Consider the following 27,893-nt stretch of genomic DNA (forward strand, 5'->3'; position numbering starts at 1 on the left):
AACTTCGCCCAGGTGATGCGTCTGTGAGGACCCGATTGGACGCGTGGGGGAGTCCCTGAGGCCTCGCGTCTTGTTCCCGGGGCTCAGGGTCCACGCACGTAGCTTAACACAGTGGGAGCCGTCCACCAGGGAGTCCCCTACCAGGGCGTCCCTTAAGCGGCTACGCCCCCTTCCAGCCCCTGGGTAGAGCAGCCGCGCCCCGGCCATGCTGCTGCGGGTGGGCACCCGCGGGCCAGAGCTCGGCCTAGACCCGCCCCCTCCAGGCAGCCCTTCCTGCTCCGCCTGCCGAGACCCCGGCCAAACAGGGGGCCCTGGGGACGCTGGGTGAACCCAAGGTCTCCACGCCCATGCTTCGCGCGGTTCCAGCCCCTCCCCAAGGAGGGCAGAGGGCAACAGCCTCGGACGGGACCCCCGCACACAGGGCGCGCCACGGGCGAGGCCCCGATCCCGCTCGCGGGCTGCCGGCTACACTCGCGGCCCTGGCCCCAGCCCTGGCGCGCTCCAAGCGGGACTCAGGGACGGTGGAGGCCAAGTCCACGCACGGGGCCCGTGCGGCCGCAGAGAAACGCGGGGCTGTGCCGCCCCCTTCCAGGTCGGGCCCAGCCTGCTGCAACCGAGGCCGCCCGCAGGGACCCCACGCACACGCGCGGGAGCCCCCGTGGACCGCCCCGGTCCTCTCACACGGAGCCCGGCCGCTGCCCCCACCGGGGTCCGGGGAGGGGTCGGCGTCCGGGCGCGGGGCCCCTAGGGTCCCCGCACATCCCGGGAGCCCGGAGATGGAGTGCACGGCCCCAGTTCGAGTTCAATCTCCAGCAAACCGTGCGATGCTCAGTTTCTGGCATGACCGGAACGATCCTGCAGACACTGCCGGGCTCCTGGAACTGCTCCCGGGCGTTGTGACCGCGGCCCGGCCCTCTCCAGACTCCGAGCTCCGGAAGGAAAAAGAATAGAAGCTCCCGCCGCCAGTGGGCGACCGAGAGCCGCGCCGAGGTCGGTGGTGCCGACGCGGACCGCGCCCGGCCCGGACCCACGCGCCCTCCGCCCAGTGACTCTGGGTCCGGGGTCGCCGAAGCTCCCTGCGTCTCTGCCTTTCTAATAAGAGCAGCTCTTGAGCTTCATTAAAAGGAAAACCTTGAGAAAGTTACCCAGCAATAAAAAGTCATAAGCGTCCTAACCAGCAAAGAAAATCTTTGGTTTTAAAAACAATTTTTTTTAAAGATTTATTTGAAAGGCGGAGTTGAGCGAGAGGGGCGGAGACCGAGACGTCCCGTCTGCTGGTTCATTCCGCAGATGGCCACAACTCTGCAGAAGCCAGGAGCCAGAAGCTTCTTCCTGGTCTCCCATGCAGGTGCAGGGTCCCAAGCACTTGGGCCATCTTCCACTGCTTTCCCAGGCCATAGCAGGGAGCTGGATCGGAAGAGGAGCAGCCGGGCGCTGATCCAGTGCTCACAGGGATGCAGGTGTCACTGTCGGTCCCTTCAGCCATGGCTTTATTGGCGCACTCACGCAGAACCAGGGCCCGGGGCCTGGCTCAGCTCTGAGCACGCGCTGGGTGGTGGAGAGGAGGGTTTGGGGGGCGGTGTCCTGCTGCTTCTCCCCTGCACGGGGACCCGCGGTTCCCCCTTAAATGCCGGGGGCTGCTGAGCCCAGGACGGTCAAAGCCGGGGACCTTTGTCCCTGCCATCTCTGCGCGACGACAGCGCACGCGCTCCCCTTCCCTGGACACAGCTCTCGCCGCGCAGAGCCAGAACCCGAGGGCTGTGGGAGGAGTCCCGGCTCCAGCCAATGCTTCCGTCTCTGACTCCTCGGTTCCCGCCTTCCGCGGCCCTGACGCCCGTGATTCCTGGTCTAAAACTCACCGCATCGCGCTCCGGCCTCCGTCTGTGGGCGGGTCCGACACGGTCCTCGCGGCCACAGCCGCTCAGTGACGCGTGGGTGCGCGTCCCCTGGCGTCAGCGCTGGCTGTTCCTTTGCTTCCCGGCTGCAGCCCAGGAGCCTGCTGAGAACCCAGGAGACCCGAGGCAGGCGCTCTGGCCACGGCGGCCTGACTGCAAGTGCGCTTGTTTCAATGATGCTAAACATTAGAAGGGAACCAAGGGTTGCTCAGAAGTTACAGCGTAGACAATTCCCGAATGATAGCATGCAGGTACTTTGCAATAAAATGGGAAACTTGGTGAAGGTACCGCAAAGCATTCCTAGAAAAAAAAGTAGAAAGAAGCCTATTTGGGTGCACAAAATATGGAATGCATACGTGGTTGTTTATAACATGCATTTCCATGATCTGTTTGAAGACCCCCGTATTTATAAATTGCACCTAGAAAAGCTTTGCAAGGAAACGTTGTCACAGCCCCTGTGACGCCCCCTATGTGGAGGTGATGCTTACGGAGGCCAGGAGGGGTCCAGGGAAGCACCAGGTTATGACAGGAGAGGGGAGCACAGGCAGGCGCCCCAGCTGCACAGGGAGCCCCACGTGACAGCAAAAGGCAGGCGAGGGAGACAGAAGGGAGGAAGGCACAGGGCTCTGGTTCTCTGGAGAGGAGGAGCAGGGCTCCCCAGGGACACTCAGACCCCAGAGCAGGGCACTGAGATACAGCACACGGGGACACGGGGCTCCCCAGGGACACTCAGACCCCAGAGCAGGGACTGAGATACAGCACACGGGGACACGGGGCTCCCCAGGGACACTCAGACCTCAGAGCAGGCACTGAGTCAGATACAGCACACGGGGACATGGGCTCCCCAGGGACACTCAGACCCCAGAGCAGGGACTGAGATACAGCACACGGGGACACGGGGCTCCCCAGGGACACTCAGACCTCAGAGCAGGCACTGAGTCAGATACAGCACACGGGGACACGGGGCTCCCCAGGGACACTCAGACCCCAGAGCAGGGACTGAGACACAGCACACGGTGACCCGGGGCTCCCCAGGGACACTCAGACCCCAGAGCAGGGACTGAGATACAGCACACGGGGACACGGGGCTCCCCAGGGACACTCAGACCTCAGAGCAGGCACTGAGTCAGATACAGCACACGGGGACACGGGCTCCCCAGGGACACTCAGACCCCAGAGCAGGGACTGAGATACAGCACACGGGGACACGGGGCTCCCCAGGGACACTCAGACCCCAGAGCAGGGCACTGAGACACAGCACACGGGGACACGGGCTCCCCAGTGACACTCAGACCTCAGAGCAGGGCACTGAGACACAGCACACGGGGACATGGGGCTCCCCAGGGACACTCAGACCCCAGAGCAGGCACTGAGACACAGCACACGGGGACACGGGCTCCCCAGGGACACTCAGACCTCAGAGCAGGGCACTGAGTCAGATACAGCACACGGGGACACGGGGCTCCCCAGGGACACTCAGACCCCAGAGCAGGGCACTGAGACACAGCACACGGGGACACGGGCTCCCCAGGGACACTCAGACCCCAGAGCAGGGACTGAGACACAGCACACGGGGACACGGGCTCCCCAGGGACACTCAGACCCCAGAGCAGGGACTGGGTCAGATAGAGCACACGGGGACACGGGGCTCCCCAGGGACACTCAGACCCCAGAGCAGGGCACTGAGATACAGCACACGGGGACACGGGCTCCCCAGGGACACTCAGACCCCAGAGCAGGGCACTGAGATACAGCACACGGGGACACGGGGCTCCCCAGGGACACTCAGACCCCAGAGCAGGCACTGAGACACAGCACACGGGGACACGGGCTCCCCAGGGACACTCAGACCCCAGAGCAGGGCACTGAGATACAGCACACGGGGACACGGGCTCCCCAGGGACACTCAGACCTCAGAGCAGGGACTGAGACACAGCACACGGGGACACGGGCTCCCCAGGGACACTCAGACCCCAGAGCAGGGCACTGAGATACAGCACACGGGGACACGGGCTCCCCAGGGACACTCAGACCCCAGAGCAGGGCACTGAGACACAGCACACGGGGACACGGGGCTCCCCAGGGACACTCAGACCTCAGAGCAGGGCACTGGGTCAGATACAGCACACAGGGACGGTGACCGTGACAGTGACGGTGACTGCTGAGAATGCAGCCATGAAGCTCCTTGCCGTCGTCACCAGGAGCAAGCCCACAAGCTGCTGGGTTTCTCCGTGCAACTGTTGGCTGTGAAATCCCCACTGAGGTTTCCTCTCGGACTCGTTTATTTGTGGCGTGTGTTGCGTAGCCTTTCAGTGTGTGTGAATTTTCAGAACACCCTTCAGTCCAGGTTCCCACACTGGGCAGGGACCCAAACACCTGAGCCATCCCTGCCGCATCCAAGAGTCCATGTTGGTAGGAAATGGGGAGGAGGCAGAGTCTGGGTGAACCCAGAGACTCTGACGTGGCGCGGGCTTCTTAACCCGAGACTTAGCTGTGAGCTGAATGCCGGCCCCTGGGCCTGGGATGCCTGCACATTGCCGGGAGGTGGGCTTTAGTGTTCGCTGCACCTGCAGTGCCTGAAGCTCCAGTTCCTGCCCCCCCTGGCTGAATCGCTGCCCCAGATCTCCGGGTCTCCTCGGCACGTCCCACGCAGCCCCCTCGCTGCTCCCTCAGCCCTGTTTTCTGTTGTTACACCACAGCCCCGTGGTTCTGGGTACGAGGTGGGGGAAGGAGATGCTAGCGTCTCCTGAGTGGATGCCCACGGTCTGTCCACTGAGTCCCTGGACGCTCCCCCAGAGTCATCACTTTGTGCTTTTCTTCTCAGACGGCAAAGCCAGATGGGAACGGAGCTGTCCAGAGCCCCGTCCAGGTCACGCAAGGCTCTGCAGTTTCCCAGGGGGCCGTGACTTGGTGAGAGGATCACCTGGGCGTAGTCAACCTGGCTGCCCCCCTCCCCGCCCAGTATCTACAGATGGGCGTTTTCCCTCTACCTGGACCCAGGTTTTCCTCTGCCCTTCACCATGGCGTTAACCCTATGAGAATACGGCGGCCATCTTAGACTGCAATGTCAGGGTTTTCGCTCTGCAGCTAGCGCACACGCAGCCCTGGCGATCCACCCACATTCCCATTTGGATATTCCCACAGGGACAGGTTCCACCGTCTCCCGCCCTAGCGGGTTTCAGCTGTGGTCCTCGGCGTTTGCCTGCTGGGGGCAGAAGTTGCAGGGGGTCCCTTCCGGTTTGTTCAGCTTTGTGATTGTGAGCGTAATAGTGAAGACATTCACCCTCTTACTATGTCCGAGTGAGACCTGGAACGCTGACTGCTTTTTATTTCGTGGACACAGAAATGAGTTTCCCCTAAAGCCACCTGTTCCCCGTGCAATGGCAGGATTTGATTGTGTCCACTGGATGTGCAGGCCTCACCGAGAAGTTAAGAAGCACTTTGTCACCAAAGGAAATGGAACCCCTCCACCAGCCCACTTCCATCCGCTTCAGCCCCAGGCCCTGGCAACCAGGAAGCGGCTTCCTGGCGTCCTCACTCCACCCCAGAATGGACAGTGTACACGCGGTCTGCACGTACAAGGGAGGCTATGAAGACACAAGCATGAGTTGAGTTTTTATTCAGAATTCAACACGGATGGACACAGTCAGACACGCTACTGAAACACGGCAGACACGGAAAGTTGGTGAGCATTTCCTTCCAACACAACATCTACAACATCTACAGCCGACAAATTCAAAGGGAGGGGAGGTAGCGACTGCCCCGGGCTGGAGGGAGAGGGAGGTTTGTGCTGTAGTTCAGCGCTTGTGTTGGGTGTAATGCACACTGTGGGTGCACGTGGTGGCGATGGACACGGGGTACTGTCTTTGTAATTAATGTCCCTGAAATCTACTCACAAATCACAGAACAGTCAATGTGACATATACACACTGTAACAGTTAAACGGTGCCCGATGGCATTGATGGTAAACGTGGTAGCAGTTTATGTAGACCCACGCGAGCTGAGCGGTCTGGGGACGGGAACCCTGCCCGCAGCGTGGCCAGCAGCAGGGAGAGACGCCCTTGTGTGTTGCACAGTGCACAGAGCGTTCACCAGCCCCTACGCTGGCTCCTTCCTCCTGCCTGGCTGTCCTGAGCAAGACGGCCAGGACTGTTTCTCCTCTCTTCCCTGATCCTCTCCTGGGGCCTCTGGAATACACCGAGGAGGACGGCCCGGCAGTGGCCGAGTCTGGGGCTCTTCACCGACCACCTCCACGCAATCTCGTCCCATGTCCGCAGCATAAAGGCTGCCTGTCTGACTCTTCCACAAGGCCGATCCACGGACCGTTACCCTGTGAGCTCCTGGCTGTCCCCAAGGACCTGGTGGAAGGGATCCCCAGGGCCAGGCCAGGGGAGGAGGCCACACCTCTTATGCTGTTTGTTTTCAGCCACCCTTCTTCACAAATGGCAGTATGCACGTGCCTATTTCAGGTGGCCTAAGCCTTTTCCTGGGGAGGGGGACTCAAGTGCACATGCATTATGTACTGAGACCAGACGCCAGATACTAACAGGACATGGCAGCGTCAGTTATCTACGCGCTACGGAGCCTTTTCCTCAGTCTTCACTCCGGGAAACGAATCTGCTATCTGCCGAGCAACGTGGGCAGTGACGCTGTCTGTGAGCAGCTCACACCTGGATGCAGGCGCCACCTGCACTTCACCCCGGGACCACGGCCTCAGCCTCCGTGCCCGGCTCGGTTTCTAAAGTCACCGAGAGAAGAAAGACCTGCACAAGTGCGACCTGGATTTCCCATCAATCCCCTTCCTGATCCCAGGTGGACGCAAGAGCAAGTGAAAACCATACATACTCTGGACCCTCCACGGCCGAAGAACAACCAACGTCCGAGAGGGGGTTCACTGCTGCTCCCTCTGAAGAGAGCAGGATTCCCGAGGCCTCTGCACACGAGGGCTGGGGGGTGGGGAGAGAAGTGGAGAGGGCAGCAAAGAACCGCGGGTGCAGCTGTGTCACGCCGATGGGGGCGGGGGAGCAGGTGCGCCGGCGTTGGGAGGGTTCTGTGTGAGTCCATGCACAGTGACTGTGCAATTGTTTGAAAAAATGTATTTTCCAGAAAAGATTCCCCAGTGCCTAGTGCCACTTTCAACTCTAAAAATACACTCCGTCAGCCCCATCCATGTGTACATGTACATAATTCTACCCTCTCCTCCCGTCTGAAAAGTCACCATTCCACTCCTTAGAGGAAAAGGACACAGGCAGACACATAGCTCTTGCTTCTTCCTGTTCCACAATTGCCCACCAGAGCCAGGGCCTGGCCGGGCCAAAGTGGGCACCATGAACCAGTCTGCCCAGCCATGGGTGTGGCGGGGACCCACGTATAGGAGCCATCACTGCCGGCCAGGGTGTGCATTAGCAGGAACCTGGGATTGGAAGTGGAGCTGGGACCAGTGCAGCGGGAACCCTGCAGTGGTAGCGGCAGGGCGGGGGCTCAGGCACAGGCGAGGGTCAGCCCAGAACCGGGGGCTGAACCCGCAGTCCACCTGTCCTTGCCCCTCGTTTTTATGGCCAAGGGCATCTTTTATTTATTTATTCATTTATTTATTTTCATTTTAGTTGAGAGAGAGAGAGAGACGCCTCCTACCTACTTGTTCACTTCCCAAATGACTGTAACAGGTAGGGCCAGGGCGGTGAATCCAGCTCTCCTTGGATTCTAGCTGTTCCCTCCCCAAACAGCCATGAAGCCTGGAGCCAGGGAAAAGAATCCAGGTGTCGCACCTGAGTGGCACGTGCCCGGACAGTGAAGCCATCACCTGCCTGCCCGTGTGTGCGTGAGCAGGAAGCTGGAAGGACTCCCAATCCAGGCACTCCAGGGTGGGACTCAGTTCTCTAGAGTAGCAACTTAGCCCACTATACTACAACGCCGGCCCCTCCTTCTCTGTCTTGATGATACAGTAGGAGAGTTCCCGTCAACCAGAGTCTCCCTGCTCCTTTCTTGCTCTGGTATTCACAGACCTGCCTCTCCTGGAAGTGTGTCCTGCCTGCACTGCAGCAAATCCCACAGCCGTGGGTGCCGCTGCAGCAGCACCCTCGGAATTCAGTCCACGAGACTGGTGTGTGGTCTGGTGTTGACTGCTGTCTATGCCCATTTTCACTGCTATCAGAAATTCCTGACGACCCAGTAACTGTTAGGAACAGAAATCAACTTCTCACCATTCTGAAGGCTGGAGAGCCTGAGTCCAAGGCCCAGGGCGTGTGGTCCCGGGGGCCTCTTGCCGCATCCTCAACTCGAGCAGCAGGAGACAGAAGGGCGGGGCTGACAGGACGCCCACCAGGGCACCTGCGGGAGCCACGCCTTCCTGCAGCGAGTTCTGGGCGGTGGGGAGCAGCGGGCTCCTTCCTCTGCGTCCAGGGCTTGGGGCAGCTCCTCTGTGCTCTGTCCTGTCTCCTCTGGGGTCACAAGGTCCTCCCGTGGTGGGGGACGCTGAAGAACACTTCCTCTGGGGTGAAGGGAGAGGCCCCAGCCTCTCAGAGAAGTTGGGGGCAAGCACAACCCCGAGTTCTTCCAATCTCCCCCACGTCTGGTTCCTGGCATTGGCGTCCACTTGGAGCCCCACGTCCAGCTCCCCCTGGAGACCCCGTGGCCGGGCAGGGAGCCCAGAGGACATCTGTGCAGGCGCGGCTGGGCTTGCAGCACACAGCGGCCTCACGGCTCCATGACCTCCCCTCCTGGGACGGTCCAGGGTCAGCACAGCGTCTCTGGGCATCAGGGCCAGGTCCCTGCTTCTCCATCACTGCTCTGGCCATCCAGAGCTTCCCTGTTGCCCCCACTCCACGCATGCCCAGATGAGATCTCTCCTATCCCCAGGCCACAGGTGCCCTGCCCTCCCAGTCCACCTGCTCAGTGAACACTCTAGTGAGTGCCCTTGATCTGCACAAGCCCCCTGCTGTGGAAGCCCTGACACTTCATCGAGGAAGGAAACACGAGAGAATCAAGACGGCTTCCCACACAGAGTCAGGGAGACGGAGGATGACACGGGAGTCCCTTCCTAGCCGCAGGGATGCAATTGGAGGGGTGGAGGAATACGTGTGAGTGCAGGGACCATGCACTCATTTCAAGGTGAAGCACCAGGCGCGGGGAGAGGGGTGTAGAGGTGAGGACGCGAGAGGGTCGTGAGGTTGGGCTACGTCATCCGATGAGCAGCGGGGCCTGAGCCTGCACCTCAAGTCCACCCTGCCCTCCCTCTCACTCCCAGGGCGCCCCGCCACAGCCACTGCTCCTGCACGCAGAAGGCGACATGGCAATGAGAAGACAGGAGGAAGTGGAGGTTTGCAGGGAGCTGGATTCCTCCTGACCCGCCTTCCTCCTCCTCCTCCGCCCCTGTCCTTGCCCCTCCTCACTCCCTTTCCCACAGGTGACGACTCTCGTGCTGACGGCAGTGGACACACTTGCACCCGGATGCTGGTGCGGTCTCTCTGCAGCCCCCTCTCCCACGTCATCAGCTGCGCCCTCACTCCTGACCCCCAGGCTGCACTGTGACGTCACGCTGAGCAACCCGACTGCCCGTGCCAGAGCTGCAGCAGGAGCAGGTGAGCCGGGCCCCACCGAGCCCGGGAGCGAGGCCCAGGGAAGGGTGATGCTGGCCTTGGCTTCTCCTGCCCTGCAGTGTTTGGGGCGTGCAGAAGTGCTCTGCTGGGGCTGAAATATACTTCAGTGTCTCCAACACAACAAAACTATTTTCCAACAGAACGGGGAGAGAAAACCAAAGAGCTCGGGCGAGTTTTCCACAGTCAGCACGCAGCTCCAGGAGGGGTCCCTTGGGGTCAGCCGGGGCGGCAGGGCCAGCACTCCGCCCTCTGTCCTCAACCTCCTGCTCCTCCGAGGGCCCAGGGGGCCTCGGCTTCTCCCCAGGGCCCAGAGACCTCCCCTTTCCTGGGCTTCAGGTTCACTGCCGAGGGGGCCGGGCCCCTGAGGGCTGCCCAGGCGAGTGCCTAGGGGGACTCCCTCGTGCAGGACGGCTCTCTCCCCTCTGCTGGTGGACAGTACTGTCAGCAGAAGGAAGCGGCCAGGCCCCAGGGACCTGTGGCCCTGAGCACTGGAAGGTCGGGGTCCAGTCACTTCCAGGGCCGCAGGGGCCTCCCAGTCCGCACACCGAGCCCAGTGAAGCCCTCCTGCCTCCTCTGTGCCCTGCCTGGTGATCCCTGCTCTGTATCTAGGGACGGATCCCTTTCATTCCTTGGAAGTCTGCAATGTGGAGTCCGAGTCTCAGAGGAACCGGAGCTTCCCAAGCCATCGGAAGCTTGAACAACACAGGAGGAGACGCAGAGCAGCCACGTCGCCCCTCACAGCGCCCCTCTGTGCGCAGCAGCCCTCCATCAAGTACCCTCACTCCCGCCGCTGAGCTCCCGGTGACCGGGATCCAGCCCTGTCCAGGTACTTCAGAGCCATGCTGCACACCGAGAGTCTCCTTTCAGTGTGCCGTGGTGGAGTCTTCTCTGGAGTCGGTCACCCAGCACTAGCTGCTTTTCTCGCATGAAACTCACCAGGGGACAGCGTCCTCCCGCGAGCACCACCTGACCGCCCCCTCACTGAAGCCTACCTGGGGCAGGGGTGGGACGCCCACACCCACATCTGAGGGCCTGGTTCCAGGCAACCAGGGGGGAGGGAGGTAGCGAGGGGAGGAGCCGAGGTTAGCCAGCCCCAGCCAACTCCCGTGGCACTGTGGGCCACTACTGGGCAGCTCAGCCAACACACGCAGCAGTGCCGGCCACCACCTGCCAGCTCTGGCCCAACCCATCATGGGACGGCCCCGGGGGGGGGACTCGCCAGGTGACAGCAGCTGCAGCTGACCCCGCCTGACAGCCCGGCCCAGCTGGCACCCCAGAGCTCCCCTTCTGCACAGCACCCACCCCGCCTCCCACGCGCCACCAACCCACCAGCTTCCAAATACCAAGAGCCAGCAAGTTCCTCAGTGCAGCCAACGTTCCCCCAGCGCCAGCTGGAATGTGCAATACGGCTGCAGGGCGGCCCCGCGATGACCTCCGGTCATGGGCACGCCACCCTACTGAGTTACCACGGCCAGCACTCCCACTCCCATCCCCTCTGGTGCCTGACAACCGGTATTTTCAAATTCAGTTAAGTCCTGCCCCAGACGCCACCTCCCACATCCACCAATCACGTGAAAGCAGGGCCTGAGCCTCGCGGGGGGTTTCTGCAGTGCTGAAGTCTTTTTTCTATTCTGTCTCTCTCTCTCTCTCCCCCTTCCTCTCTCTCTCCCTCCCCCCTTCCTCTCTCTCTCTCTCTCTCGCTGGCCTGGCTTAGCTCTTAAACGTGCACTTTTCCTGTGCTTTCCATAAATCCTGCTTTCCTATGCATCTTTGTCTCTGTGTGGAGGGAAGACTCTGGAAGAACCCCAGCCCGGGACCCCGACGCAAACAGTCTGAGTCCAAGGTTCTCTGCTTCCAGTCCAGCGTCCTGCTAATGCGCACCTTTCTAGGTCACTTCTTTCCGTCTAGATGCCCAGAGGAGTTTTCTCAAAACCCAGCAGTCTAAAGTACATTTCCACTGACGGAAAAAACTGAATTATTTTCAGCATTACCTTTGTTTCCCCATTTTGGTTTTCCCCCCAGAATTTCATTTATACCTCAGATTTACTCTGGTTGTCTTCGTATGTAACTATTTCTCTCAAATAGTACAGAAACAGGGCCAGTGCTGTGCTGTAGCAGGTGAAGCCGCCGACTGCAGTGCTGGCATCCCATGTGGGCGCCGGTTCGAGTCCCGGCTGCTCCACTTCCAATCCAGCTCCCTGCTTTGGCCTGGGAAAGCAGTGGAAGATGCCTAAGACCTTGGGCCCCTGCACCCAGGTGGGAGACCTGGATGAAGCTCCAGGCTCCTGGCTTCAGATTGGTGCAGCTCCGGCCGCTGCGGCCAACTGGGGAGTGAACCAGCAGTTGGAAGCCCTCTTTCTCTGTGCCTCTCCTCTGTGTAACTCTTTCAAATAAATAAATAAATAAATCTTTAAAAATAGTACGGAATCTGTGCTCAGTTTCTATTCTTAGTGGTCTCCAGGGCTGCACATGCGCACTCCTGGCCTCCTGACCGGGACGCTCTGCCGCTCGCTCGCCATGGGCTCCCTCTGCTGGGCGGCTGCGGGATCACAGCTGCATCTGAAACATCCCTGCATCGCTTCTCAGCAAGACAAGTTACTCACACAGGCCCTTCCCGCCGCCGACGCTCCGCACCAGGGACAGGTGACCTGTGGCAGGAGGCCAGCACAGGTCGGAAGGACGCATGGATGGCGTGGTGCGGCCCGGGACTTCAGAAACGCAGGCAGGGCGGCAGCGGAGGCACCGGTCTGGGCTCCCAGTGCACATGTGCATGACCCGGACAGTCTGGAAGCAGCAGGTCCACGCGTGAACGCAGCAGCTAAGGCCTCGTGAGAGCCGGAGAACTCCCCGTGGGCGCCCTCCAGGGCCCGAGCGGGACTCAGGCTGCTCTGTCCGTCGCAGGAGCCTTCCCTGTGGGATCTGCACAAACAGAAAACGTCCAACCTGAGTGTGTGCCCGGACACAACCGGCATTCAGACAGTTGGTCAGTAAACTAATGCAAAGCGACAATGTGCACAGAGCCACTGCCAGGACGTCTGGGAGGTCTCTGGCTGAAAGCTGCAGCAGTGTTCCAGAGGAAATACCCACACGCTCACAAACAGTAAATTCTGTGGGAACCACTGCCTCTGGGAGAGAACAATGTTTTACAAAAGCCTGCGTGTGAGGAGCCAGGTAATGGGACGACAAGTCTAGGATGAGTATTTCCGTGACTGGCTGAGTAAAGGCATCTGACTCGTGTGCCAGAAGCCAAGGTCACTTCTAAACCGTGGCCTCCATGGTGGCGGCAGTGTCCGAGAGAGCACCAGCGTCACAGCAGGGATTCCCATTTTCTTAAATTCACAGGACGAGGGCGCAGCAGGAAGCCCGCGCTGCCTGTTCCACAGTCACACCGACTGACACTGCAGCTACTGCCCCAACGCTCTGAAGTCCAGAGTCGGCAGCGGCTGAAGCACCAGGCACGCCCCGGAGCAGTCGCCCTCACACGGGGCGAGAAGAGCAGCTTCCGTGCATCACCCCCGCGCCCATCGGGGTTAGCCACCACAGACAAGGCCGCCTTCGCCCCCGGCTCCGCAGGAGGGAGCGTGCGGCTGCGCAGTGCCCTGGCCACCTGGCCTCTGACCTGCTCACGCCGCCCTCCTGGGGTCAGGTCTGGGCTGGCTCTTCCCGCACAGTGGGCAGCCCGCAGAGCCTGACTCAGGGGCCAGCAGGGACAAGGGGAGGGTCAAGGCCTGCCCTCAGAGCCAGGGCCGATTCTGGCTATTTCAGTGAGGTTCAGGACTGAGGTCTCCCCTGTGCAATGGGGAGGGAGCAGTGGTGGGCACTTGCGCCCGGCCTCCCGGAGCGCCCCTGGGCTGAGCCTCTGTCTCGCCTCCAGCTGATCGTGCTGGGTTCTATGGACATTCCCCGAGAAGACTGTGTGGAGGAGGGTGTGGGGCTGCTCTCCCAGTGCCCAGTGAGCACACCGGCGAGGAACACGGGCCGTAAAATGCACGGCAAATCCCAGTAACGGCCCCAGGAGAGGGGACAGCTGCAAACTGCTGAAGGAACGCCAGAAAGTCACTTGAGTGGAGGCTCAGTGAGTCACACAGGCAGGCACAGGCCAGCAGATAAAGTCAGGGAACAGCACACGGACACGATCAGAACTCCCTGACGTAAGTGATGAAGAAGGACCACACCGAACTACTGCACACGAGGAATCCAATATTCACTCTTAGAAAATCTCCTGGGCTGGTGGCGTGGTGCAGCGGGTTAAAGCTGCGGCCTGCAGCACCGGCATCCTATATGGGCGCCGGTTCAGGTCCCGGCTGCTCCACTTTCGATCCAGCTCTCTGCTATGGCCTGGGAAGGCAGCAGAAGATGGCCCAAGTCCTTGGGCCCCTGCACACACATGGGAGACCCGGAGGAGGCTCCTGGCTCCGGATCAGCTCATCTTTGGCTGTCACCGTCATTTGGGGAGTGAACCAGCGATGCACAAACCCACTCTCTCTCTCTCTCTCTCTCTGTGTATGTGTGTGTGTGTGTCTCTCTCTGGCTCTACCTCTCTCTGTAACTCTGTCTTTCAAATAAATAAAATAAATCTTTTTAAAAACTCTTCTAAGAATGTAAAAAAGTAAATAAACCTGGAGTGGTTCTTGGCCTAGCAGTTGAGACACAGGACAAGAGGCTCACATGCCATGCACTCGGGCCCGGCTTCCGTTCCCGCAGGCACTTGGAAGCAGCAGGTCACGGCTCCGGTAGCCGGGTCCCTGTCACTCCTGGACTGAGCCCCCAGCTCCTGACTTGGCCCCAGTCCACCCCGGCCCCTGCAGGCATCAGGGGACATAAACTGTGGAGGGCATGTGTTTTCTTCCCATCCTATCCCTCTCACTTGGTAAAACAAACAAACAAACAAACAAAACAAGTCTATTTAAAAAACTGCAAATGTATTTTCCCATGTGAGAATTACCAAAATAAAGATGAGAAAAACTAACAAATCCAGATTTACCTGAAATTAGTTTGAAGAATTAAATCATTTAGGAAAATTCTCCCACAAGAATCCCCGGGTATAAGACAATGTGTATTCTGATGTAACTAATCAGAAGTCCCTCTGTTGGTGTCATAGTCTATACAATACTCCTCACAGCTGTCCTGATGTCTGCGTGAACAAAAACATTCTTTTTTTTTTTTTTTTTTTGACAGGCAGAGTGGACAGTGAGAGAGAAAGGTCTTCCTTTGCTGTTGGTTCACCCTCCAATGGCCGCCGTGGCCGGCGCACCGCGCCTATCTGAAGGCAGGAGCCAGGTGCTTCTCCTGGTCTCCCATGGGGTGCAGGGCCCAAGCACTTGGGCCATCCTCCACTGCACTCCCTGGCCACAGCAGAGAGCTGGCCTGGAAGAGGGGTAACCGGGACAGAATCTGGCACCCCGACCGGGACTAGAACCTGGTGTGCCGGCGCCGCAAGGTGGAGGATTAGCCTAGTGAGCCGCAGTGCCGGCCAACAACTGCTTTTAAAGATACTCACAGCCGCATGAGCCTTGACGGAAAAGCAAGCAGTTAACAACGACAGCAGCGGGGTGCTCGGGACTCCATTCCCCTTCAGCGCAGGCTCTGAGGGCAGCCGCCCACCCCGCCTCAGCACTGCAGGGGCCCAGGGACCACGGAGGGGGGGGGGGGGTCCTTTCCTGCTCTGGGTCTGCGGTCCCGGGCCTGTCAGGATTTTCCCACAACCATCCTGGATCCGCAGCAACTTCATGGTCTGACCCGATGTCCACCCATTACACCCCTCAAGGATGGATACTCTTGCAAAGTAAATCTGGTAAAACAAGAAGCGAGATAGTAAAGAACCGCCCACCTGAGAACATTCTGGAACACAGCGCTTCTCTGCTGCTAGTTCCCCCTCAGGCATCAGCGGCTCGGCCAGGAGCCGCAGGTTGCAACGAAAGGAACCCAGGGTGTGCTCTTCAGGGGGGTGCAGCCTGGGGAGCTGCCCGAGACACGCGCTCATGCGCACATGCGCAGGCACCGCGCAGCCAAGGGGCCCTGGGCACCACCTCCAGGCGCGGGCCCACCGGGCGGGAGGCTCACAATTGCGGACTTTCTGCCCGCCGCCCCCTGCTGGACGCCAGGTGAATCGCTGCAGACGGAGACCAAAAGAAGCAAAGACACTCAGTGTGCGGACGCCTGCGCTATGCGCTTTACATCTGCAGAGAGCAGCTGGAATGTCAATGTTACCAAAGGCCATTTACCGGACCACACAAAAATAGTCACAGGTCGAGCAAAATACTAACAAAAATGTCTCCAAAAAGCTACAAAAATCAAGGTAGCTTGTACGATCTGTAAACTGAGTATGAAACGTCTCTGCTTCTCTCCTCAGCACCATCTGTAGGGCGTCCCCGTATTTCTCCAGACCTGTTTCATAGACACTGGCACACCCGTGTACACCTAGAATTCCAGACCATCTTGGGGAACATGACTGCCCACATCACTGGGCCAGAGGCCAAAGGGTGGGCCTTCCCGAGGGGATGCGTGAGGTGTGACTAATGTAAGATTCCCCGCTGTTGGACTGTGGTAAGTCCCAACCCCTGGAGGAAGCTGTGGACACAAACCAGCCATGCACAAGGCCAAGAGCCAGTTTTACATCTATGGCTGCGGCCAGGCAAGGGCCCCTGTCAGCAAAAGTCCCTACAACCTCAGTAGGGCTGTGGCTCACCAATGGGAGGTTAAAGCTTGTATTATGTCTATAGCAAAAACAACAATCTGGGACAAATACTTACCTATATCCACACAGGGGAATGTTCTAAAGACATGTATTTAACTGTATAAATACTCATAAATGTCTATAAAATATAAATAAATTTCCTTTACCTGTATAGCTGTATCTTTGCATCTGGGTGGCTTCGATATCCTAAGAAAGAAGAAGTGTTACTGTCATTATTTCCAGAAATGTCTACTTACACACAAACGTGTATCAATATGTTTACTTACATAGACAAATACACATCACAAAACAATAGACAGAAATAAACCTACGACTCCCACATACACCACCTTATAGGAACAAAGTGTAGAGATACAGATGAATTAATTATGCGCACAATACAGAGACACTTAATCACTGTCTACTGGGCCCTCCCACACCCTTCTGGCAAGCACGGGGTCATAAGCATCGAGGCTTCCTTTGCCTCCAGGTCCAGGGTCCATCGGCCTAATCACCAAGGCTGCGTATGAACCAGCTCTAACAAGAGAGACCTCTCTTTCAATGGGCAGCTGGCCATTCTCTCCAGAAACAACTAACAGAGGGAAAACCCATACTTTGAATAACCCACTGAGTGGGGCCGGCGCTGTGGCATAGTGGGTAAAGCCACCACCGTAAATGCCAGCAACCCATATGGGCACAGGTTCAGGTCTTGGCTGCTCCACTTCCAATCCAGCTCCCTGATGATGGCCTGGGAAAGCAGTGGAAGATGGTCTAAGTGCTTGGGCCTCTGCACCTATGTGGGAGACCTGGAAGAAGTTCCTGGCTCCTGGCATCAGATCAGCCCAACTCCACCTGTTATGGCCATTTAGGGAGTGAACCAGTGGATGGAAGACCTCTCTCTGCTTCTACCTCTCTGTAACTCTTCACATAAATAAAAAATCTTTAAATAAAATAACCCACTGAGTTCAGAGACACAGACACCAACAGGAATGGCTGGAGCAGGGCCTGGCCCTGAGAAATTCCCTCATTCTGTGTTCTGAGGTTACCCTGGAAGCAAAACACACAGCAAAGAGGGTGACGGCATGAGGCACACAGGCAGCCCTGCAACGGTGGGGCCACAGGAGGATGTCAGGGAACTTCCCAGTGATGGGGAAGGGCTCCAGATCACAACTCGAGAGCTGAGCCTGGCTGAAACTCCCTTGTCCTGTAGAGACTGACGGACTACCTGGAGGCTACCTCACGGATGTGCACGGAAAACCTGAGAGCTACACGCCTTTTATCTTCCCGCAGCTGGCACCCAGTCTGCACACACCACACGGGTGTGGTTCTCCAGTCCTCTGGACAGCGTGGCCCATGAGAAGCCCACCGCGTCAGCTCAGAGGCTGAGCGTGGCCAGCCTGCATGGATGCATGAGGAGTGTCTAATTTGGAGCCCTCCACTGCTGGCCAAAGACGGCTATCCCTGCTGCTGGACAGGGGTCAGGATGTGACTTTCTGCACACGCCCAGGAGCTGGTCATGCATCTAGGGCAACGGTCAGCCAAGGGACGCTGTGACAGCCCAGCCAAGGTTCCCGACGACCCTTCAGCAGTGAGAGCCTGACGGCTGGATGCAGTCTGTGGGAAAAGGAACCATCTTGGACACATGCTTACTTACTGCCCATGATGTAAATGTGCAGGAACACTGCATGAGCCATGCAAGGGTGTGTACACAAGTGCATGCACATCTGTTCAACACACAGCACTGCAGTTGCCCTCGCATCTGGGCTGCTTCTCTGTCCTAGGGAAGAGGAAGTCACGCAAGTGCTTTTCTCCTAACGGATGTGAACTCAGGCAAACACACACGGATGCTCTTCGAAGTAAATAATGTAGACAAATACAATTGACTCCCAAATGTATGAGTTTATGGAAAAACTGGACATAAGTGAGTTCAATATACACACGACTCAGAGAAACACACAGTGGAACACGCACAGACACTTAAATCTCCTTGGCCAGGAGCCACTGGAACCTCCCTCTCCCCACTGGCAACCATGGGGGCCATAACATAAGATAGTTGGGTCTCCCCAGACTTCCCTGCCCTAGAGATGGACCAGTCCACCTGGAGGCCCAGCTACCTGCCTTGTTTGGAGACAACATGCTTAGCCCTCCCCACCTCTGGAGGGGGCTTCAGGACCCAGATCTGGGGTACCTCACCTGTGGGTAACACAGGATGTGAGAGACCACGTGACCAGGTCAGAGGTAAGTGTTGGACCTCCCCATGTTGTTGTAAAGAACTGTGTCTGATTTGAAGCCTCCACTGTGGGAAGAAGAGGGTACCCCAACTGTTGCAGTGGGGAGCCAAGCACCCCCACACAAGGCCAATGTCTAGTCCAGCATCAGGGGTTTGGGTCAGCCAAAAGTCCCTGTAGCCTCCATCCATGCAGAGCTCAAGATGTGTCTTGGCTCATCAATGGGAGGTTGAATCCTTGGGGTGTTTGTAGCCAAAATAATGCTCTTGGAGTAATCCTAGGCTACATCCAATTAAATCAATGTACATAAACTTTGAGGATCCCCCAAAGACGTGTGTACAATGTCACTATCACACTAGTCTAGGAATGTAGGAAATTGTTCCTGTACCTGTGTGATGGTGCTGTTGTGTCTGGGATACTTCAACATTCTAGGAGGGAAGAATTCATTAATATCATTATTTCAAAAATGTATATACAAGGGAATATATAAACATATATATAACAGAAGTAAGTAATAGAGATTGAAGTAAACCTTCAGTTTCCAAATACTTAAGTTTATAACAAGAAAGTGTGCATATGCAAATTAAATATACAGACAACAAAGGCAAACACATACAAATGGCATATACACAATGTCCTTGTCCATAGCTCACTGGGCTCTCCTCTCCACTACAGTCAGTCTGGGGCATAAACACCAAGAGCCTTTGGCTGACACCATCACCAGGGAAATGTCCCTGAACCACCCTGACCAAAAGGGAGCCTGTTCTCAGTAGGAAGCTGGGCACACTTTGGAATCGTATGTACCAGAAGGACCAGCCATTTACAGAGTAACCCAGGGGACCCAGAGTCATGGGTGCTGATGGGGTTGGCTGGAGCTGGGTGTCTACCCTAAGAACTTCCCCCTCACTCTGTGTTCTGAGGTTACCCTGGAGGAAGCAAATATAGCCATAGGGTAAGGTGGCACCAGGCTGTGGGGACAACTGTCCAGGTAGGACAGCAAGAGGGAGGTTGAGGGCTCCCAAGGGCCAGGGAGAGACCCCAGTCCCTGAATGCCACACACAGTTTGAAAGCATGGTCTGCCCTCGAACTCCTCTGTCCTGGAGAGAACGGCATAGCCACCTGGAGGGCCAGCTCCCTGGGGTGCTGGGGAATAAGCAGAGACCACGTGTCTTAGGCCTCCTGCACTCTCAGAGGGGCACTCAGGATGCACAGCTGGTCTACAATCCCTTCTGGGCAACGTGACTTGTGATGCAGCATGTTGGGCCGTGTGGATGCGTAAGGAGTGCGTCCAATTTAGGGCATCCAATGGTGAGTGAAGAGGGTTATTCTGTGGGGAGCAACTGGGAGCAACTCGGACTAGACTAAGTTACTGGAATTAAGACTTATTCTATGCATCTGCTCTCCCACAATATGGCGCTGGGAGAGGAGGAAACAGCTTCTACACAGCTGCCTCCAGTTCAACCAATAAACTGTAGGACCTGCTCCTGATTGGAGGAGAGCAGCGTACTCGGCGTGTGGGTAGCAGAGTTGGGATTGGTGGAAGAGGACTGTAAAGGGGGAGAGAGACAACATGCACCAGGAACATCTATCTGAAGGAACACCTGTGCAGCCCCCGAGAGAGCTGGCCGGTGGTGTGCCGCTCCCCCGCGGAAGTGGGGAAAGTGGCAGGGGGAACCGCCCTTCCACGGAGGTGGAAGGGTCGGTAGCCAACCCGGGAAGAACCAGCAGCAGACCCAGGGAGGGCCGAGCAGACAAAAGAACAGCGCAGGGTCCTGTGTCGTTCCTCCACGAAGACGGGGAGCGACATATTCTAACTGTTGCATAGGGTGGAGATGTCAGGTTCCTGTGCACAAGGCCTGGATCTAATTGTTCATCTAGGGTCACAGTAAGCCAAGGGCCCCGTGACAGCCCAGCCAGGGTTCCAGATGTCTCTTGGTTCATAAATGGAAGGCTGAGGTCTGCATGGAGTGTACTGCAAGATTTACCTCTTAGGCAAACACTTAGTGATACTGACTGAGGTAAACATATGCAAGTACTGAACAAGTCATGAAACAGATGGACATAACTGAATAAATATTCACATGTGCTATAAAATGTAGAACATTTTAATTTGACCTTTATACTCATATCCTTGTACCTGGGATGCTTCACTATCCTAGGGAGAGGGAGATTATGACTTTTTTTTAACCACAAAGGTATACATAAACACATATGTCCTCAGAAATAGTGCAGGCAGAAATAAAACTACGGTTCCCAATGGTTCATAGTTTACGAAAAATGAGCATATAAAATTCAATATACATATACATCAAGGAAGCACAACCTCTCTCTCTCGTCAGTGACCACTGGTCCCTTCCTTCCGCTGCTGGCAATTACGATGGCCATAAACATCCAAGGAGACCCTTAGCGTCCAGGGTTCCTTGCAGGACCCCAGTCACCAGTGTTGTCACTGCAGCAGCCCTGACCACAGGGACCTCCCTCTGAGTGTGACCTGACTGTGCTTTTCGAAGATTTTCCCCAGAAGGAAAACCATGTATTTTTTTTATTTTTATTTTTTGACAGGCAGAGTGGACAGTGAGAGAGAGAGAGAAACAGAGAGAAAGGTCTTCCTTTGCCGTTGGTTCACCCTCTAATGGCCGCCGTTGCGGCCGGCGCACCGCGCTGATCCGATGGCAGGAGCCAGGTACTCATCCTGGTCTCCCATGGGGTGCAGGGCCCAAGCACTTGGGCCATCCTCCACTGCACTCCCTGGCCATAGCAGAGAGCTGGCCTGGAAGAGGGGCAACCGGGACAGAATCCGGTGCCCCAACCGGGACTAGAACCTGGTGTGCCGGCGCCGCAAGGCGGAGGATTAGCCTAGTGAGCCATGGCGTCGGCCAAGAAACTGCATGTCTTAAACCTCCCGTGTTTTGCTGGGACACTGTGGATTCCGTGGCTGGTTAACCAGCACTAGTGGGCAGCAGGACACAAGGGAGGCCCATGTCACTGGGTCTGAGGGTGAGTGTTGGGGGCTAGCCCAAGGAGATGCATAAGGAGTGTGTCTAACTTTGGGCCCACTCTTCCTGGCTAACGAGCATTAGCCCAACTGCTAGGGGTGGGTGGGGACATGCACTGCCCATGGATAAGTCCAGGACAAGGGAAGACCTAAGACTTTGGAAAGTCTGGGTCCTCTCCCACTGCAATGCAGTGAGTTTTCCAGATAGCTCTCTGTTTACCAATTGGGAGTTGAGACCTACAGGTGCACATAGTAGAAATAATGCACTTGGAAAAATCTTTGGTTATATACACTTATGTAAATACATGTAACTATTGAACAAACCTCCAAAGACATGCATATAACTGAACAAATACTCACTGAAAATTATTCCCTTACCTGGGTAGCTATGTCCTTGTCACTGACACGCTTCAGTATCCTGGGGGTAACAACTCCTCATGGACATTTTTTCTAGAGATGCAGACATACAGACACATATGTTTCAAAAACAATTCAGGTGGAAATAAACCTGACTCAAAATACATGAGCTTATAGGAAAGTGTACACATACAAATAAATGTGCACACAATGCGGGAAGACACATGTAATCTAACACACACACACACACTTAATCTGTTTGTCCATGGGCCACTGGGTCCTCCCCTCCCCTACTAGCATAAACACCCCAGGTGCACTGTTGCTACCACATAGAGGAGCTCTTGGTTAACACCAGTCACTAAGACCTCATCGCTGAACCTGTCCTGACAACAGGAACCTCACTCTGAGTGAGGGGCCGGCCATTCTTCCCAAAGATGTCCACCAGAAGGAAAATCGTGTTTGAATGCCCATGGGGCTCAGAGACTTGAGTGCCAGTGGGGGTGATTGGAGCTGGCTCTGTGCTCTGAGATTACCCTGGGGGCAGTACACGAATGCACCAGGTGAGATGGCATCAGTCTTGAAGGGCAGCGCTGTGGGGCGGGACAGCAAGGTGGGAGTCTGAAACTCCCCAGGGACACGGATAGGCCCAGACCCAGATGCTATATCCTAAACCTTCCAGGTGAACTCATTGTCCTTCCTTGTCTCTGTCTGTCATTAGGAATGAGTAGGAGAAGGCTGGCATACAATTCTCTTGTCTCATGTCTAGAGACTGATACAATTCTAAGATGTCCTAAATGTACTTATAAGGTTGGAGAAAGAAAAAAAAGCAGTCCAGTGAACAGATTGGGACCAAAACAGAAATAGCAAGAAAAAGCTGCTCCCCACTCCTACACCTGCATTAAGCCTCCACTCAGCACCCAGGAGCAGGGCATCAAGGGTTCTTTCCACTTTTCCTTTTTTTAAAAAATTTATTGGCCAGCGCCGTGGCTCACTAGGCTAATCCTCCACCTGCGGCGCCGGCACACTGGGTTCTAGTCCCCGTCGGGGCGCTGGATTCTGTCCCGGTTGCCCCTCTTCCAGGCCAGCTCTCTGCTGTGGCCAGGGAGTGCAGTGGAGGATGTCCCAAGTGCTTGGGCCCTGCACCCCATGGGAGACCAGGAGAAGTACCTGGCTCCTGGCTTCGGATTAGCGCAGTGCACTGGCCGCAGCGCACTGGCCGCGGTGGCCATTGGAGGGTGAACCAATGGCAAAAAGGAAGACCTTTCTCTCTGTCTCTCTGTCACTGTCCAGTCTGCCTGTCAAAAAAATTATTTATTTGAAAGACAGAGTTACAGAGCTAGAGAGGGAGACTCATAGAGAAAGAGATCTTCCATCTGCTGGTTCACTCCCCAAACACCTACAACGGCCGGAGCTAGGTCTCCCGCATAGGTGCAGGAGCCCAAGTACTTGGCCATCCATCACTGCTTTCCCAGGCACATTAGTAGGGACCTGGATCAGAAGTGGAGTGGCTGGGACTCAAACTGGCACTCATACGGGATGCCAGCATCACAGGCAGTGGCTTTACCTGCTACACCACAAGCCCCCTCCATTCTTCACCCAGCAACACCAAGTCATGCACTCTCCTTGAATACTAAAGATGTGCTCTGTGCTTGTCCACTGCTCTTATCTGTAGGCAGTGCAGGCTCAGTGGGAGCCATGCATACTTTCTTCTCCCCAGACTTGCAGTGTGAAATATGCCAGCTGTGTAGATTTGACACACAGCTCTCCAGTGCTGGCCACCCCTGGTGCCAAGGGCTGCTGGAACTTGTCCAAGACCAGTCCTTTCTTCCTGGCTGGCATCTGTTATGACTCAACAAATCCTTTCATTTCAGAGACATCTAAAGGGATTCAACATTTTATTCATGACAAACGTTAATAAATGAAAGAAGAAATATATCTCTTCATTCTGATGGTGTCACAAAATGAATCCCTAGGGCCAGTGCTGTGGTGCAGATTAATCTGCAGCCTGGCATCCCATATGGGCGCTGGTTCAAGTCCTGGTTGCTCCACTTCCGATCCAGCTCCCTTCTAATGCACCTGGGAAAGCAGTGGAAGATGGCCCCATCGTTTGGGCCCCTGCACCTACATGGGAGACCCAGAAGAAGCTCCTGGCTGCTAGTTTCAGATTGGCCCAGCTCTGGCCCTTACAGCCATCTGGAGAGTGAACCAGCAGATGGAGGACCTTTCTATCTCTCCTTCCCTCTGAAACTGCCCCTCAAATAAATAAATAAACAAATAAGTAAACCCTTTGTTAAAAATGACCAGGTATCAATAAGCACCTTGCCTACTGTTTCCTTCTTGTTTCTGAGTTCATCCTTTGGGTGGACTCAGGTGGGCTTGTTTCCCATTCAGTGCAATGCACACTCACTGGTTTTTTTCTTTTTTTTTTTTGACAGGCAGAGTTAGACAGTGAGAGAGAGAGACAGAGAGAAAGGTCTTCCTTCCATTGGTTCACCCCCCAAATAGCTGTTATGGCCGGCGATGCGTGGATCCGAAGCCAGGAGCCAAGTGCTTCCTCCTGGTCTCCCATGTGGGTGCAGGGCCCAACCACTTGGGCCATCCTGCACTGCCCTCCCGGGCCACAGCAGAGAGCTGGACTGGAAGAGGGGCAACCAGAACTAGAACCCGGCGCCCATATGGGATGCCAGCACCGTGGGCGGAGGTTTAACCAAGTGAGCCACTGTGCCGGCTCTCGCTGGTTTCCATCAAACACTTGGAGCCAAATGGTGGCTGTGGCAGATGGAATGACTTAAGCTTACCTGTTCAGTGAGGGCTGCAGCTTTGGAACAATGCAGTCAACTCTCCGCAGCTGCAGGTCCTGCCTCTGTGGGTTTCTAATATTTATAACAATGTTAATAATTACAAATAATCATAGCATTCTAATATTCTGATATAAATACTAAGATTTATACAATGCATATTTGTTATATATATTCAACATATCTTAGTATCTGTGATTACACACATTAGTATCTGTATATTAATCACTATAACTTCTATATAAAGAAAATGAATTACATAAGCATTATTTTACCACAGCAAGCCTCATGCCCTATCACCCACCCAACCGCTAACTCCTACCACGCACCGGTCAATCAGCCCCAACTGTAACCGTCCGAGCGTCCGTTGGGCCCCCACTCCCCCACCCCCACCTCCCGCTCAGGACCCGCCACCTGGCCGGCCTCACTGGACGATATAAAAGTGGACGATGGGGGGCGCTTGACCACCGGCACTAACGTACAGGGGCAGAGCCAGACAGGAGCATGGAGGTGCACGGACCTGGACCACCTCCCTCCCGCCGGGCAGGGAGAGGACATCCCGCGTGGCCCTGGGACGCCCGCCTCGGAGCTCGCTCCAGCACAACCGCCCCCGCTGCACGAGGGACACCGCCCTCGACCTCGGCCGCGCGGGCCAGTCCCCAGGTCTGGGGTCGTGGATTGCAGGAGAGCGGCCTGTCAGGGGCGCCCAGAGCCGCGCAGCCCCGGTGGACCAGGAAGTCCTCCAACAATCCACACGATCCTGTCACGTGGGGCTGGAGACGGTATTTCAGGCTTAAAGTTCAGAAGACGGAGGCAATGACCATGACCTTGACACATAAAGTTTAAACAGCATTCACAAGAGAACAAGATGGCAAAATTGGTACCATTTCCTCCAATGAGTGTGCATTAGGGATTTTGTTTGCCCATAACATACATAGTGCCTGTTAAACATGTACAATTTTATGTCTCTTATTTTATTATTCTTTTAAAAATTTATTTGAAAGCTAGAGTTACAAAGCGGGGCAGGGAGAGATCGAGTCTCTATCTGCCAATTCACTCCCAAGATGGCTGCTACAAGTCAAGCCTGGGTCAGTCCAAAGCCAGGAGCTTAATCCAGTGTCCCCAGTGGGTGGCAGGGGCCCAGGCACTTGGGCCAGGTTCCTCTGCTTTTCTCAGGCCATTAGCAGAAATCTGGATTGGAAGTGGAGCAGCCAGGGTGTGAACCAGCGCCAATATGGATGCACACATTGCAGGTGGCGGTTTGACCCGCTGTGCCACACATTTATAGGAAAGAACATTGATTTCAGCATTATATATTATAACAACCAAAAACTGAGATGAGGGAAATACAGGCATTCTGTAGGAGCAGCCAGATTCAACACATTCCAATGCATCTTACAGCTTAATGCTATGACTCTGCAGCTTATTTTTAATGAGTTAAACATTGTTAATGAGATGCTGAATAAAAAATGCAAGTTGTAGGGCTGCTCTGTGGCGTAGTAGGCTAAGCCTCCGCCTATGGCACCCGTATCCCTGATGGGCACCATTCGTGTCCCAGCTGCTCCTCTTCCCATCCAGCTCCCTGCTTATGGCCTGGGAAAGCAGTAGAAGATGCCTGAAGTGCTTGGGTTCCTGCACCCACGTGGAGACCAGAAGAAGCTCTTGGCACCTGGCTTTGGATAGGCTCAGGTCTGGCCATTGTGGCCATGTGGGGAATGAATCAGTGGATGGAAGACCTCTCTCTCTGTCTCTCCCTCTCTCTCTAACTCTGCCTTTTAAATAAATAAAATCTTTAAAAAATGAAATTATACATTTATCTTCTCAGACAACAAAGGAATAAAATTACAAGAAGAATAGAAGCTTTACAAACATAAAAGTTAAACTGCATGCTACTGAACAATTTTTGTGGTTTTTGAAGACTGAGCAAAACTCTCATTTTATGGAAATGCAAAGGACATAACTGCTTGCCCCACTGTCATTTAAAGTCAACTGAAAAGGGAACCAGGTAGTAGCACAGCCATGGAAAGAGATTCAAGTTTATGGAAGAATCTGCTACTTGAACGCCCCGTCTGCACAGTCTGGAAGCAAGAGGCTGAAGGCACCATTTATTATCTTGCCGGTATTTCATTTGTAGAGCAGACCGACAGTTTCTGCGTTACATTCTCCCCTTTGAGTTCCTGGATTCTCTGCGTGGTACTCACTGAGGCCCACAGAGGAAGGCATTTTTCAGGTAACCCTAACAGCAGAAACCGACTGTCGATATGTGTCTTGGAGGACAACGAAATTATATTTGCTCTTTGCTCAGCATCGTTACATCCTCCACCTGTTTTCAGTTTTAATTGGCAGTGACATCGCAGATAAATTCTATGCCTTGAATGACAGGGTCACACAGGAAAAATATATGATATTCGGTTACCCAACTTCTATCAAATGTCAAATCCAGAAAGACCCAGATCACCGCTGATGGAACATTTTTGGAATTCCAGACAATATTGTGGTGAGTGACATCAAAGTCTGAAGTTTTAGATCTATTCTAAAGACTCTGGTCATCCTTCCCCAAATAAGCTGCAAGACACAGAACACTAATATATTCATAAGTCAAGTTCAGAAGCAAGAGGCCATTGCAGATGTTTTATGCATCTCACATCCTGTATCGCAAATAACTTGTACAGATGTTAAGGAACAGAACAAAGTAGTCTGTGCGCATGGCTGATTTACACATGTTCATTGGCGTCTCTCCTCCCTCTGAACCAGAGCGGCCCCTGGGTTTGCCCAGCACTGTCCCACGTGTGGAAGGCACTCTGTGGGACTTCCAGAGTTCTATGGAAATGCCAGGGGCCTCTGCCAGGTCACTGGTGTCGCTCACCTGTGGAGCCCTTGACCAGATCAGCAATCTGCATGCCCCGGGCTCCCCTGCTGCAGGACGGCAAGGCCGCACAAGAGGTTTCCTGCAGCCCTCCGTCTGAACCCAGCTCCACTGCTGGTCTTGAGCGACGGTGTCTCCAGACGACGCCAGCTCCTCGCTGTGGACTCAGTCCCAGCCACTAGCTCTTCCCAGGCATCAACAAGGAGATGTGGGCCATCACCACCGTGTCTCCTCTGGACTGCTCTCCCTTTAGGCCAGGAGCAAAATAGCATGATTATATTCATAATATGTATATTATTTTCTTTATATAATCACATAAACAATATATATATTTACATATAATTTATGTATTTATTATATTTAATCTTATCAAATTTTGTTTGAAAGAAAATTCCATGTTCACAACAAGAGAAACAGCATGGGTGTAGTGGAGGTAAAAGGCACAGACATGGACGAGAAATCTGCCTTTCCTCCCTCCCC

General features: G+C 55.4%; 1 long non-coding RNA gene across 1 annotated transcript; it reads right to left on the reverse strand.

Annotated features, from left to right (window-relative positions):
• Positions 1 to 15,374: 15,374 nt before the first annotated feature.
• On the reverse strand, positions 15,375 to 27,654 carry LOC149121273 (uncharacterized). Its single transcript, XR_016223972.1, has 6 exons — positions 27,414 to 27,654; positions 24,548 to 24,622; positions 21,771 to 21,842; positions 18,786 to 18,825; positions 16,337 to 16,376; positions 15,375 to 15,605 (listed from the first exon to the last, which is right to left on the reverse strand). It is a non-coding gene; the product is annotated as an uncharacterized LOC149121273 (long non-coding RNA).
• Positions 27,655 to 27,893: the final 239 nt, after the last annotated feature.

The sequence above is a fragment of the Oryctolagus cuniculus genome, chromosome 17 (assembly GCF_051225735.1).
Source record: "Oryctolagus cuniculus isolate XC-2025 breed Fujian yellow rabbit chromosome 17, ASM5122573v1, whole genome shotgun sequence".
Taxonomy (NCBI): Eukaryota; Metazoa; Chordata; class Mammalia; order Lagomorpha; family Leporidae; genus Oryctolagus; species Oryctolagus cuniculus.